Source organism: Furipterus horrens, unplaced genomic scaffold, assembly GCF_987537825.1.
Source record: "Furipterus horrens unplaced genomic scaffold, mFurHor1.1.pri manual_scaffold_17, whole genome shotgun sequence".
In the NCBI taxonomy this organism is placed as follows: domain Eukaryota; kingdom Metazoa; phylum Chordata; class Mammalia; order Chiroptera; family Furipteridae; genus Furipterus; species Furipterus horrens.
Window position 1 is genome coordinate 61,104,437 of NW_028327187.1, and position 15,699 is coordinate 61,120,135.

Genomic DNA, 15,699 nt, shown 5'->3' on the forward strand with positions numbered 1-15,699 from the left:
ACGCTAATGGAGCTGTATCTCAGATGCCTTGGAGACATTCTGTGCTTGGGGAATGGACTCCTTGAGTCCCCTGATGATGAGGCTCCTAAGGTCTCTCATCTGAGCCCTATCCTCCAACCTGTTATCCCATTCAAGGTCTATACTGGGAAACTTTTGTTAGGCTGGGAAAATTTCCTGACCAGGACGGTGCTTGTTTTTCTATATTCTTATAGCATCCTATCTGATTATTCCTCTTTCTTCCCCACTGAAGAGGATGTCTAGAATGGACATTAGTTATGTCCATGTGTAACAACACTCTTTCTTAAGATATAGGCATGTCTCCTCTGCCGAAGCAGTGAGGTGGTTGAGGGCCCTCCAGTTACAGCCCTAGAGGTGGTGTCGATTGGCAGCCAAGCCGCTACCACTGCTGCTTGTACCACAGTTTTAAGAAAAGCGTCCTGAATTTTAAAAGTGTCACTTTTTTTTCTCCTCTCTGTGTTGGAGAGGCTGACATCCTGCTGTCCATCCTGGTGCCTCTGCCCAGTTGGCCACTGGCTGGCCAGGGCTATAAGGCAGTGGGAGACAGGACAGAGGGTACCAGGCTTTATATTCTTTCTCTTTTAGAGGGAAGAGACCTGCAGATCTGCTGGTAGGTGGTGATCAACAGAGAGCATATTCCCTCTCTTCCTTAAAAGCTGATGCTTGGCCCTGGCTGCTGTGGCTCAGTGGATTGAGCATTGGCCTGTGAACCAAGTTTCACCGGTTCGATTCCCAGTCAGGGCACATGACCAAGCTGCACGTCAGGTCCCCAACTGGGGGCACAAATGAGAGGCAACCACACAGCCTTTTTCTCTCTCCCTCTCTCTCCCTTCCCCTCTCTCCAAAAAGAAAGAAATAAACAAACAAAAAGCTGATGCCTGATCACTCACATATAAGACCAGGGCTCGACAAACCCAAAAATCATCAGACCCAAATTGGGGCAAAAAGACAAATTTCCCCTTAATGGGTTCCTTTGGTTAAAGGAGACAACAATATTTTACCATTGCCTGTTTTTCCTTACTTTTGGTCCAGGGATCCTCTCCCCAGTGCTCTAACATTCTCCCTAATGGGCTGTTGGGGTGGAATGTCTGTGGGACCTTCCTTGGCCCCATCCCTTTTAATTTCCTTAGGCCTAGAATTTCTATTTCCTATCCTCAGCTGATTCCTGTGGCTGAATCTGGTTGTGTTCTCAACCTCCTTTACCAGAGATTTATTGAACACAGACCCCGTGAGCTCAATCCCTCTATACCGGAGAATTTCTACCTACACCCTGTATACTCAACCTCCCTTACTGGAAGTTTGTTGTATACAGTCCTGTGTGCTCAACCCTCTTAATAGAGACTTTGCACACAGCCTGAGATGCTTCATCCATCTCTGGCCATTTCCCTCACGGGAGAATGGACCCAGCGGATTGGGACTCCACACTTGCTTCATGTCTTGAGACACATCCCAGTCACACACACAAAATCAGCTTCCCAAGGATGCCCAACCACTAAGGCAGTACTTAAGTCCAATTTTCTTACCTTGACCCATGCACGAGGTTGCTTGGTTGCCGCAGTGTTTGCTTTTGTTTTCCCTCTATGTCGATCCACTGCTGTCCCAACAAGAAGTCTTGGGTTGTTTCTGGACGCCGTGAGGCAGGCGGGCCCTGGGTCAAATGAGCCACCCCAAAGTGGGTAGGATGCATCTTCCCACCTCAGCTCAGAGCCCCTCCCCGCACACAGGCGGAGGATCTTGAACACGCTCCCAAATTCTGAGAAATGCTCACAATAAAAACCGGGACACAGGACTTGAGCAGCAAAGTCAGGTTTTTATTCATGAGTCTGCAGAGTTGGGCGCACCCTCAGCCAGGAGAATGTGCGAACCAAGTAGACAAAGAAAACTGGTTTCATAGTAATGCATTTAGCTCCCCCTCCCTAACACAATTAGCTCCCCCACCCCTCTCCTTCTTCCCTGTTTCTCCATTACTGGTTACTCCCGAGGTACAATCTAACTGATTATCTAAATGCCTTTATAGTGATTTGTAAATATGCTAATGCTGTCAACTCCGCCGATATAGGCAACGCACGAGGAATGTATGAGGGTATCAAGAAAGCAACAGGCCCAATCCCCTCCAAGATCGCCCCCCTTAAGTCCAAGACAGGTGAGGTCATCACTGACCAGGAACAGCAAATGCGGCGGTGGACCGAGCACTACCTCGAGCTGTACGCAACGAGGAACACCGTAACAGACACTGCTCTTAACGCCATCCCAGACCTACCAGTCATGGAGGAGCTAGACACCCCACCTACTGCGGCAGAGCTCGGCAAAGCCATCGACCGCCTCGCTTGCGGGAAAGCACCAGGAAGCGACGGAATCCCTCCAGAAATCCTAAAGAGCGGGAAACCAGTCCTGCTACAGCCGCTCCACCATCTACTCTGTCTCTGCTGGAAGGAGGGTTACATCCCCCAGGATATGAGAGACGCCAACATTATCACCATGTACAAGAACAAAGGAGACCGCAGCGACTGCAACAACTACCGGGGCATCTCTCTCCTCAGCGTCGTCGGCAAAGTATTCGCCCGGGTCGCTCTTGCCCGCCTGCAGACCCTTGCTTCCCGCATCTACCCAGAGTTCCAGTGTGGCTTCAGAGCTGGCCGATCAACAGTGGACATGATCTTCTCCCTACGCCAGCTGCAGGAGAAGTGTCACGAGCAGCATAAACCACTCTACCTCGCCTTTATCGACCTCACGAAGGCGTTTGATCTGGTCAGTCGAAGCGGACTCTTCAGCTTGCTACGGAAGATTGGCTGTCCACCACATCTGCTTGCTGTGGTCATGTCCTTTCACGACAACATGCACAGCACGGTGTCCTACAACGGCGCAACCTCTGAGGCCTTCCCAGTCAGCAGCGGAGTAAAGCAGGGCTGCGTCCTCGCACCTACGCTGTTCGGAATCTTCTTCTCCATGCTCCTCCAATACGCCTTTAAGGACTGCAGCGAGGGTGTCTTCATTCACACCAGATCCGATGGCAAGCTCTACAACCTGGCCCGTCTACGAGCCAAGACTAAAGTCAAAGAGGTGCTCATTCGTGAGATGCTCTTCGCCAACGACGCAGCCTTGACATCACACTCCGAAGAGGGACTCCAGCAGTTAGTCACTTGCCTTTCCCACGCATGCAAGGAGTTCGGACTAGCCATCAGCCTGACGAAGATGAACATTATGGCTCAAGGCACGGGGACTCCCCCATGCATCACCATCGACGGATATACCCTGGAGGTTCTCAACGACTTCACTTACCTCGGGTCCACCATCTCGAGCTCTCTGTCAGTCGACTTGGAGGTCAACTGGAGAATCGCCAGGGCAGCCACAGTTATGGCCAAACTGAACCGGCGAGTGTGGAACAATTCCAGCCTCACTGAGAAAACCAGACTGCACATCTACCAAGCCTGCGTACTCAGCACTCTCCTCTATGGCAGCGAGACGTGGACCACCTACGCAAGGCACGAAAGGAAACTCAACAGCTTCCACTTGAGGTGCCTGCGACGCGTCCTGCATGTCACCTGGCAGGATAAGTTCCCCAACACCAAGGTGCTGAAGCGAGCCAACATGAGCAGTTTGCATGCAGTTCTTAGTGAGAGACGCCTCAGGTGGCTCGGCCATGTCAAAAGAATGGATGCAGGCTGTATTCCCAAAGACCTCCTCTACGGCGAGCTAGCAGAAGGCCAGAGGATGACAGGGCGCCCAAAACTGCGGTTCAAAGACATCTGCAAAAAGGACATGACACAATGCTCCATCAATCTCAACACATGGGAAGTTCAAGCAGACGACCGCCTAGCCTGGAGGCTCGCGGTCAGGCAAGGTATGTCACGCGCAGAGGCTGCGCGCAACGAGGAGGCGGTCCAGAAAAGATCGAGGCGGAAGCAGCGTCAACAGCAGCAACAACAGCCATCTGCCTTCACCTGTAACAAGTGCGGCAGGGATTGTCACTCCCGAGTCGGACTGCACAGCCATTCTCGGCGGTGCAGATAGACTCTCAAGAAGCTACGCCATCGTCTCTCGAGACGGATGGCTGCCGACGACGATGTCAACTCCCTTCTCAGAGATCCTCTAATTACATTTTCCCTTAATACCCTTTAATTACATTTGCCCTTTGTTACTACTAATTTTCTACTGGTTTGGGAGCCACTATTTCCTTGTTTCCTATAGCAGCAGGTGAGACAGGAACAAAGAATCCACATTTATTCTGTTTTGGTGATGGCAGATGTGAAAGCAGTAGAACATCAGCTTTTATTTCTTATTCTTGTGGCAGCAGGTGAGACAGTAACAAGTCATCCGCCTTTTTTCTCATGCTTGCAGGCAAGACAGGAACAAAGAATCTGCACTGCCTGAACAACAGGAGCTCATATATATATATACAGAATATTAAACAACAGTGGCATTGGACCAACAAGAACTGTGAGATAGAGTGGCACCTGCACACTAAGGCACTCTCTTACATAAGAATGATTTAGGAAATTACATGAGTACATGAGCATTGAGGCAGGGATCCTTGGCTATAGTCACCCTGACATGACAAGCATTAAAAATGAAGACAAACTTGTATTTATTTTTAAAATAATTTATTATTTTTCTATTACAATTGTCCAACTTTTCCCCACATTGCTCCCCCTACCTACCCCTTCTCCCGCAGTCAATCCCCACTCCCTTACTACATTTTCCATGTCTGTGTGTCATTTATACTAGTTCCTTGACTAAAGATTTCCCCTTCTTTCCTCACTTCTTATCCTCCCCCTCTCCCACCTTGTCACTGTCAGTCTCCTCCTTGTTTACATGCCTCTGATTCTATTTTGCTCATTTCTCTGTGCTGTTAATTAGTTCCTTGTTTTAGGGTATACCATATGTTATTTGTCTTTCACTGTCTGGCTTATTTCACTAAGAGAATACTCTCAACTTCCATCCATGTTGTCACAAATGGCAGGAGTTCCTTCTTTCTTTATGCTGTATAGTATTCCATTGGAAAAATGTACCACAGTTTTTTAATCCACTCACCAACAGATGGGCATTTAGGCTGTTTTAAGCACTTGGCTATTGTAAATAGCACTTCTATGAACATAGGGGTGCATAGGTTATTTTGAATTGGGGTCTCAGGATTTTTCAGGTGTAATCTTAACAATTAAACTGTTAGATAAAAAGGCAGTTTCATTTTTATTTTTTGAGGAAATTCTATGTTGTTTTTCATAGTGGCAGCACCAGATTGCATTCCCACCAACAGTGCGCTGGGGTTTCCTTTCTTCTACTTCCTTGCCATCAGGTTGTATGTTGATTTGTTAATGATGGCCATTCTGATAGATGTGAGTTAATATCTCATTGCATTTTTAATTTGTATATCTCTGTTAACTAGTGATGTTGAGAATTCTTTCATATGCTTATGGAACCTCTGTATGTCCTCTTTGGAGAGGTGTTTGTTCAGGTCTTTTAATTGGATTATCTGTCTTCTTGGTATTGAGTTGTATAAGTTCTTTATATATTTCGGAGATTAAACCTTTGTCTGAGGTATCACTGGCTAATATGTTTTTCCATATGAATGGAAACATTAAAAAATAAGAAGAGAATCCTAAAGGCAGCAAGAGAGAAATAGCAAATAACATACAAGGGAGCTCAAATAAGGCTAGAAGCTGATTTATCAACAAACACACTACAGGCAAGAAGGGAATGGTAAAAAATACTTCAAGCAATAAAAAATCAATATTAGTCTACCCAGCAAGGCTTTCTTTCAAAATGGAAAGTGAAATAGGAAGTTTCCCAGACAAAGGAAAACTAAAAAAATACATCTCCACCAAACCAACATTGCAAGACATGCTAAAAAGACTGCTTTAAGAAGAAGAAAAAAGAAAGAGGGAGAGAGAGAAACACAGTTACAAAAGGAAAAATCACAATGAATAAGTACCTCAATTAATAACTTTAAATGTAAATGGATTAAATGATCCAATCAAAAGACATATGGTAGTGAAATGGACAAGAAAAGCTGACCCACATATATGCTGTATACAAGAGGCCCACTTCAGACCAAAAGATCTATACACACTGAAAGTGAAGGGATGGAAAAAAGTATATCAAGCAAATGAACATGAACAAAAAGCTGAGACAGCAATACTTATATCAGACAAAAGAGGTTTCACAACAAACGCCATAAAAAGAAGCAAAAGACATTTTATAATATGTAAGGGAACCATCCATCAAGAACATTAAGCCTTATAAACATACATGCACCCAACATAGGAACACTCAATATATAAGAAAAATCTTGGAAGATGTCAAGGTCAAGAAGGATATCAACAACATCACACACATAGTTGAGGACTTTAACACCCAATTGTCAACAATGGACTGATCTTCCTTGCAAAGAAACGCCATGGATATTGAGGCATTGAACAACACTCTAGATAAAATAGAATTAATTTTATTCCTCCTATTGTGTTCATACCAAAGAAGCAAAATGTACATTATTTTCAAGTGCACATGGAATATTTTCATATGATCTTTGCCCAGTAACCTTTTAAAAGAAGAATGATGTTGCCATGCTACAGGAAGAATATATTTTGCATAAAACTCTTTCCAGAATGTCTCAAAATCTTGGACCTATGGAATCCTGTGTTGTAGTTTGGTCTGCAGGTGTTGAAATAATTTCTCATTTACAATTTCTAATAAAGGGGTAATATGACAACAAAAAAGAAAATCTAACCCTCCAGCCATAAGAATCAGAAGAACAACAGATATAAAAACCCAGAGCAAGTAGTAGAAGGGAAGGAATTAAGACCAGAGCAGAATTAAATGACATAGAGACTAAACAAACAATTCAGAAGATCAATAATGCCAGAAGCTGGTCTTTGAAAAAATAAACAAAATTAACAAGATTTTAACCAGACATGTCAAGAAAAAAAGAGAGAGAACCCAAAATAAATAATATCAGAAATGAAAAGGAAAAATCACAACTAATACCACACAAATATCATACAAAGGATTGTAAGAAATTACTATAAACAACTGAATGACAACAAATCTGACAACTTGGATTAAATGGACAAATTTCTGGAAACATACAATCTTCCAAAGCAGAACAAAAAGCTGCAGAAATTTTAAATAGACTCATAACAACTAGTGAAATTGAAGCAGTAATAAAAAATACTCTTGGTAGAAAAAAACCCTGGACTAGATGGCTTCAGAGAAGTTTTATCAAATGTTAAAGAAGAACTAACTCCAATTCTTCTCAAAATATTTAAAAAAAATCAAAAAAAATGGGAAGACTCCCAAACTCTTTCCATGAGGACAGTATTATGCTAATTCCAAAACCAGGTCAAGACACAACAAAAAAAGAACACTGCAGCCCAACATCTCTGATGAACATAGAAAATATTGGCAATCCAAATCCAGCAACACATTAAAAAGATGATAACCTACAATCAAGAGGGATTCATCCCAGGGTTCAAGGATGGTTTAATATTGGTAAATCAATATATGTAGTATACCACATAAACAGAACGAAAGACAAAAATCACATGGTCTTATCAATGAATGCTGAAAAAACATTTGATAAAGTACAGCACCCATATATGATGTAAACACTCAACAAAGAGAGAATAGAGGGAGCATACCTCAATATAATAAAGGCCATATACGATAAACCTGCAGCCATCATCATACTCAATGGGAAAAAACTGAAAGCTTTGTCCCTAACATCAGGAACAAGTTAAGGATGTCTGCTCTCTCCACTATCATTCTCAGAATATTAGAACTTGTAGCCACAGTGATCAGATAAGAAAAAGGAAAAAAAAAGCATTCGTAATGGAAAGAAGGAAGTTAAACTGTCATTATTTGAAGACAACATGATAGTGTACATAGAAAACCCTATAAACTACACAAAACAACTACTCAACCTAATAAGTTAATTTGGCAAAACAGCAGGGTACAAAGTCAATATTAAGAAATCAAAGGCATTTCTGTAAACCAACAATAAAATATCATAGATAGAAACTAGAAAAAAATATTTACTATAGCAAAAAGAAAAATAAAGTACTTCAAATAAAGTTATACAAGGAGGTAAAAGACGTGTACTCAGAAAACTACAGAACACTGAAGAAAGAAATTAAGGAAGATACAAATAAATGGAAGCATATATCATGCTCATGGACGGGAAGAATTAAATTTATTAAGATGTCCATACTACTCAGAGAAGTTTATAGATTCAATGCAATTCCTACTAAAATACCAATGGCACATTTCACAGACATAGAACAAACTGTTCAAAAATTTATATGGAAACAAAAAAGACCCTGAATACCCTCAGCAATTTTGAGGAAGAATAACAAATTAAAAGGAACCATAATATCTTATATCAAACAATACTACAAGGCCACTGTAATCAAAAGAGTCTGGTACTGGCATAAGAACAGATGTATAGATCAATGAAACAGAGCAGAGAGCCCAGAAATAAACCGAGGTCTCTATTATCAAATAATATTTGACAAAGGGGGTAAAAAGCATACAATGGAGTGAAAATAGCCCCTTCAACAAATGATGCTGCGAAAGCTGGACAGGGGAACGGGAAAAAAATGAAACTAGAGTACCATATTACGCTGTACACCAGAATAAACTCAAGATGGATAAAAGACTTAAATGTAAGCCATGCCACCATAAAAATCATAGAGGAAAACATAGGCAGTAAAATTTCAGACATCCCACGTAGCAATATTTTTTTCTGATATATCTCCTAGGGCAAGAAAAATAAAGAAAAGAATAAACAAATGGGACTACATCAAACTGAAGTGTTTCTGCTCAGCAAAAGAAAACATCAGAAAGATGAAAAGGAAACAGACTGTATAGGAAAACATATCTGCCAATGATACCTCAGTCAACAGTTTGATCTCCAAATATATATAAAGAAATTATACAACTCAACATCAGGAGGACAGATAATCCACTTAAAAATGAGCAAAGGACCTGAAAAAACACTTCTCCAAAGAATGCATATAGATGGTCCATTGGCACATGAAAGAATGCTCAGCATCACTAACCATCAGAGAGATGCAAATTACAACCACAAGGAGATATCAGTTCACTGTGGACAGAATAACGATCATCAACAAATCAACAAACAAGTTCTGGTGAGGATGTGGAGAAAAGGAACCCTAGTGCACTGTTGGTGGGAATGCAGACTGATGCAGCCAATGTGAAAAACAGTATGGAATTTCCTCAAAATAAAAATAAAAAAAAAAGAAACTTCTTTTTGACCCAGCAACTCCACTGCTGGGAATATACTCAAAGAATCCTGAAACATCAATTCAAAAAGATTTATGCATCCCATGTTCATAGTAATGTTATTTATAGTAGCTAAGTGTTGGAAACAGCGCAAGTGCACATCAATAGATGAGTGATTTAAAAAACTGGTACAAATGAAATTCACCATGAGATACCACCTCGCACTAGTCAGAATGGCCAGCACTAGTTAGTGCTGGAGAGGATGTGGAGAAAAGGGAACCCTAGTGTACTATTGTTGGGAATGCAGAATGATACAGCCACCATAAAAAACATTTTGGAATTTCTTCAAAAAACTAAAAATGGAGCTGTCTTTTGATCAAGCAATTCCATGTTAGGATTACACCCAAAGAATTCGGAAGTACCAATTCAAACGAACTTATGCACCCCTATGTTCATAGCAGCACTATTCACAATAGTCAAGTGCTGGAAACAACCTAAGTGCCCATCTGTAGATGAGTGAGTTAAAAAACTGTGGAACATTTTCACAATGGAATACTATGCAGCAGAAAGAAAGAAGGAACTCCTATCATTTGTGACAACATGGATGAAAGTTGGGAGAATTATGCTTAGTGAAATAAGCCAGGTAACAAAAGACAAATACCATATATAATCACTTAATACAGGAAACTAACGAACAACACAAACAAACAAACAAAATTGAACCAGAGGCATGTAAACAAGGAACAGAATAACAGTGACCAGGGGGATGGAAGAGGAAGAATAGGGGTAAGTAAGGGAAGTGTCTAGTCAAGAAAGTAGTATAAATGTCCCATGGACATGGACAATGGGATGGGGATCGACTGTGGGAGAATGGGTGGGCAGAATGAGGAGAATTATGTGGGAAAGAGTAAGTGAGACAACTGTAATTGAAAACCAATAAATAAATCCAAAAAAGAGTAAAATAAAATAAAATGGGCAGAAAAAATAAATACATTCTTTCCAAAGATACTATCCAAATTACCAACTTTCATAAAAAAATATTCAATATATCTATTCAGCAGGTTAATAAAGATCAAAACCACAATATGATATCACCTTAACCTTATAAGAATTGAAAAGGCTGTGAAGAACACAGAAGACTTGTACATTGTTAGTGAGAATGTAAATTTGTTCAGCCACTAAAGGAAAAAATATGTTGGTTCCTCAAAAATTAAAATTGTATCTACCTTGCTTATATGCCTCTGTTTCTAATTTGCTTGTTTGTTTGTGTTGTTCTTTAGTTTCCTATATTAGGTGATATCATATGGTTTTTTTTTTTTTGTTTTTTTTTTGCTGCCTGGCTTATTTCACTAAGCACAATACTCTCCAGTTGTAAACAAGGAGCAGGGGGTAGGGGGAAGGGTGAATAGAGGGGAAAGAAGGTGAGGGGTCTAGTCAAGGAACTTTTATGAATGACCAGTGGACATGGACTATAGGCAGGGATTAGACGTGGGAGGGGGTTGGGTGGGGTAGGGGGAAGCAATGGGGGAAAATGGGACAACTATAATAGAAAAACAATAAATATAATATCCTTATGAAAAAAGTATATCTACCATATGATACAGCAATTACACTTCTATGTATATAACCAAAGGATACTAAAGCAGGATATCAAAGAGATTTCTGCTCACCTATATTCACCTATACTTATTGCAGCGTTATTCATAAGAGCCAAGATATGGAAACAACCTAAGTGCCTGTCACTGGATAAATAAAGATGTAGTATGTATATAAAATGGAATATTAGTTATCCATGCAAAAGAAGGAAACTGCCACTTGCAACAACATGGATGAATCTTGATGACACTATGCTATGTGAAATAAGACAGAGAAAGACAAATACTGTATGATATCACATATATTTAATGTAAAAAGCCAAACTTATAAAAACAAAGAGTAAAATGGTGGTGGTTATTGAGGGCCAAGAATGGAAAGATAAGAGATTTCATTTAAGTGTACAAACTTACAATGAGTAAAATAAGTTCTAGAGATCAAATACACAACATATAAACGACTCTGTTGTATTATAATTATCAAGTTTAAAAATTGACAAAAATGTTACTATGAAGTAGACATTTATTATTTTTTTCTTCACCCCTTTCTGTTAAAATAGTACCCATTATTTGCTTTTTGAAATATCCTTTTCTTTTTTATGATCTATGTAGAATTGAGACCACCATAAATATACAAGTTTACTCTTGGGTTAGCATAAACAATTTATCTGTCTTCAGTGACTAAGAATGGGCATTTTTCTTACTGTAGCCAATAATATGCAGTCAAAGTTTTGCTGATATTCTTGTTATTCTTTAGTTTTTGGAGAACTTCAATATTGTTTTCCATAGTGGATAAACAAATTTAATCTCACCAACAGTGTACAAACAATTAAATCATTATTTTTCCAATCACCAAATAAATGGTACTTATGTGACATGATAAACGTGCTATTATTACAATGGCAAACATATTACAATATGTAAATGTATCAAATCAACATATTGTACACCTTAAATTCACGTGTTACTTACCAGATATTTCTATTGAAAAACGTAAAGCATATAATAAGTGTATAATAAAAAAATAAAACATAATGCAAGTAAGACTTGGTGTCCTACATTTTGAAATGTGAAATCTCACATAAAAAATGTTTAGGATTACATGTAAGTACATAAAATCCCAAATTCAGAATTAAATGTTAAATTGAATTTTATAGCAAAATAGTCAAGACTCTAATAAAACATGACAGATTTTACTCAAGAGTTACCTAGGGAGCTAACACATTTTCATGACATATATTAGGTTGTGTATAAAGAACCAACATTTATAATAAAATGCAACTTTTTAAAAAATAATCTACATCAGATTTTCCCATGAGACTTCTAAAGATTATGTTCTTGAATTTGTATACTGCTTGATGATATTTTTAACTTAAAAAAGCTTTTATAATGTGGTTTTCAATTAGGTCATAAAATGTGCATAACAACAAAGACAGAATTTACAGTTTCAATGATTTTCACATACTGATTAAGTGATAGTAATGTCAGATACTAGAATATGTTGACTACAGTAATTAATTTGTACAATATGTTTTCCTTCTCAGAAATAATGGTAGAATAATTTAAATTCAGGTAAATTCTCCTTCAAAATCTGGGTTAATATTATCTTGTGAGGGTTCCCCAATTTCTCTAAACCTAATTTCTTTGATACATCAAGGAATGATCAGAGAGCTTCCATGATAGTGAACATGTGTAGAAGCTGGAAGTGCAGAGTACTTGAGACAGCATGGAAGCTCTGCACACTTTCCTCATACTTGCGTTATGCATTTCTTCCATATGGCTGTTCCTGGATTAAGAGAAACTGCAAATGTAACCAACTGAAAACTAGATGGAGAGAAGTTTTATAACAAAGGATTTACAGTTGTCACATTGAGACTGAGTCCTCCTTTCATATAACCAAATATTGGTTGGTTTGGACTTGGTAAACTCTGCTGGTGTCACCCTGATGAGTCCCTGAGACTCTACTCCAAACGAAGGTGTGCAAACCCTTAGAAAAAGGCAGCTAAACTTGGTATACCTGGAGACATTTGCTGATAAGCCTCAAACCAAATAATGGCACCACATTTGAACCTGTATCAATCTAATGAACACCATTTGCCCTTATATGATGACTCACTTTGAACCTACTTCATGAAACTTGAGTACAGCCAAATGTTCTCTGAGGAACAGAGTTAACAGGCAAGCAGCAGGCAGAGGTAAGTGGAGGCAGATCTAAGGGTGAAAGTTTAAAAACTTTTGTTGGCCTGGTCCCCAAAGGCTAGTGATAACAAAAGCCAGATTTAGTGCACAGCCAGGTTTATCCCACATACACCCAGGCCTAGCAGAGGCAGCCATAAACTATGGATTTCTTGTAGTGCCAAAGAGGTTTCCCAGGGCAAGCCACAAGCAATATCTTATATTGGCCTTCAACAGAGTCACTTTCAACAGGCCCAGAACCAACACACCCAGTGGCCAGCTTCAGACAACATTAAAGCAAGATCCAACAAGCTTCAAACACAGTATATCCAAAGGAACATCTTGGCAGGTAACAAACCTTACTGAGACAAATTCCATTTAGTATGGTCAGCACCTACACAGTGGCTTTCCTTTCATGGTTGAGGCTGAGCATAATAGTCAACCAGCCTGAAAGTTGATCCCACACACAAACAAGCCAATAACAATCAAGACAATTAAAACAGAAAGGCCCACATAACCCTCACAAGAAAAATTCATAAAACATCCAGCTCAGGTGATCAAGGAGACTGTATCACTGAATCCCACAGGCACCTACTATGTAAGGCTACCAAAAAAGACTTGGAGTCAATGCAAACCTGCATACTACATGAAAATAAGCATACAAAAGCAACCAAAATAAGGGAAAAAAAAACAGTCCCAAAACAAATGAACAAGATAACTTCAGAAAAATATGTAAATAAAATGGAGGCAAGTAATTTATCACATATTAAGTTCAAAGTAATCATTATAAGGGTTCTTAACAGCATAAAAAAAGGAGATAGAAACCATAATAAAGGAAAATTCAGAAATAAAGATCACAATAACCAAAATGAAGAATACACTGGAAATAATAAACATTAGGTTAGATAAAGCAGAGGATCAAGTCACTGATTAAAGAAAAGAAAAAAAAAAACAATCAGAACAGAAAAAAATTAAAAAATATACAAATAAAAATAATTTAAGGGAAATTTGGGACGACATGAAGCATAACATGTGCAGTATAGGTGGACCAGAAAGAGAAGAGGGAGAGCAAGGGATCAAGAACTTATTAGAAGAAGTAATGACTGAATACTTCCTAACCTGGTGAAGGGAAAAGACACACAAATTCAGGAGGTGGAGAGAGTCTCAAACAAGATGAACCCAAAGAGGTCCACACCGAGACACTTTATAATTAATATGGCAAAGTTTAAAGACAAAGAGAGAATCCTAAAAGCAACAAGAGAAACACAGTCAGTTGCTTACAAGGAATTTCCAAAAATACTGTCAGATGATTTCACAACAGAAAGAATTTGCACGAGATATTCAAAGTGATGAAAAACAAACACCTACAAACAAGACTACCTTACCCACACATAAATGCTTTCATTTAAAATTGAAAGAGAAATAAAGATCTCCCAGGCAAGAAAAACTGAAGGAGTTTGTTACTATCACTACTAAACCAGTATTAAAAGACATGTTTGTAGTTTTAATTGTGATCCTGGATGCAGAGATAATTCCAGCAAGCAGAATGATAAGACGATCAGGGCGCTGCAGCATGCTCTGGCAGTCAGTGAAGAGCAATAAGCCTTACTGACCTTATATTAGGATTTCAAAAGTAACAAAAAATAGAACAGGGTGGGGGGGGAGAGCTCTACAGCCAATAGTAAAATAATTTTTACAAGGTATAATTAACATGTAAAATACAGCCAGGATAACTTATGGTTTAGATAGCACCTATCAAGGACACATAGCAGACCCACTAATCCTCAAGGCAGGCTCCTATTAAGATTTTATCTACAAGGAGGCAGATGGAGTACTTAACAGAACTCTTTGTTCTCAGGATTCTGTGACTCAGTGGCCTGAACAGCCTAAAGCCACAGGCGGAGACAAGGCCAGATCATCTCCCGAGTCACAGGACACCTGGACGGAGGAACATGTAAACATGCCGCTACCCAGAGATCTGAGTTCCTGCAACATCTTCCCCTTTTTGTTTTACAGACGTCTTATGGAGCATGACCAAGAAGATAGCAGATTTAACTTTCTGTTTTTTCTTATAGCGCAGAAACATGATAACAAACACTAAAATGAGAATAAGGAATAACAAGATTTTTCTAACATGAGTTCCAATAAACCCATTAATATATTAAATAGAATTCGCTTTCTCAATTCTATTTATAACATTCTCAAAAATACTCTGACCAGATAATTGTTCTAAATGTTTCTTAAAAGTAGTATGAATTTTAGTTTGTAAGGTAATAATATGTTGGATTAGATTATCACAATTTAGCAAATGTTTACGAACCTTTTCCCAAGGGAATTCAGTTTCATTATAAGGAACAGGAGTAATACAATAGGAATATTGGTTCCTGATGCTGGAAATCAAGGTTCCTAAACTGAGGCATGTTCTCATGCCTCTTGGTCCAGGTATCCTATGACCTGAGCTGGCGAACTGGACTCGCTGGTACCGACAGTCTTTGACTGATCAGACCTCAGGGTTTCAAGACATTCTATGACTTAAAAGAAATCTTGCTGAGTACTCCATCCTCCCTGATGTTGACAAAGAAACCAAACAAAGCCGAGCACAGGTAGTGCTTAACCCTGCGTGCTTTCTGTTAATGTTTGAAGGACAGTGTAGCCGTTCCCATAGTCTTAAAAGAAT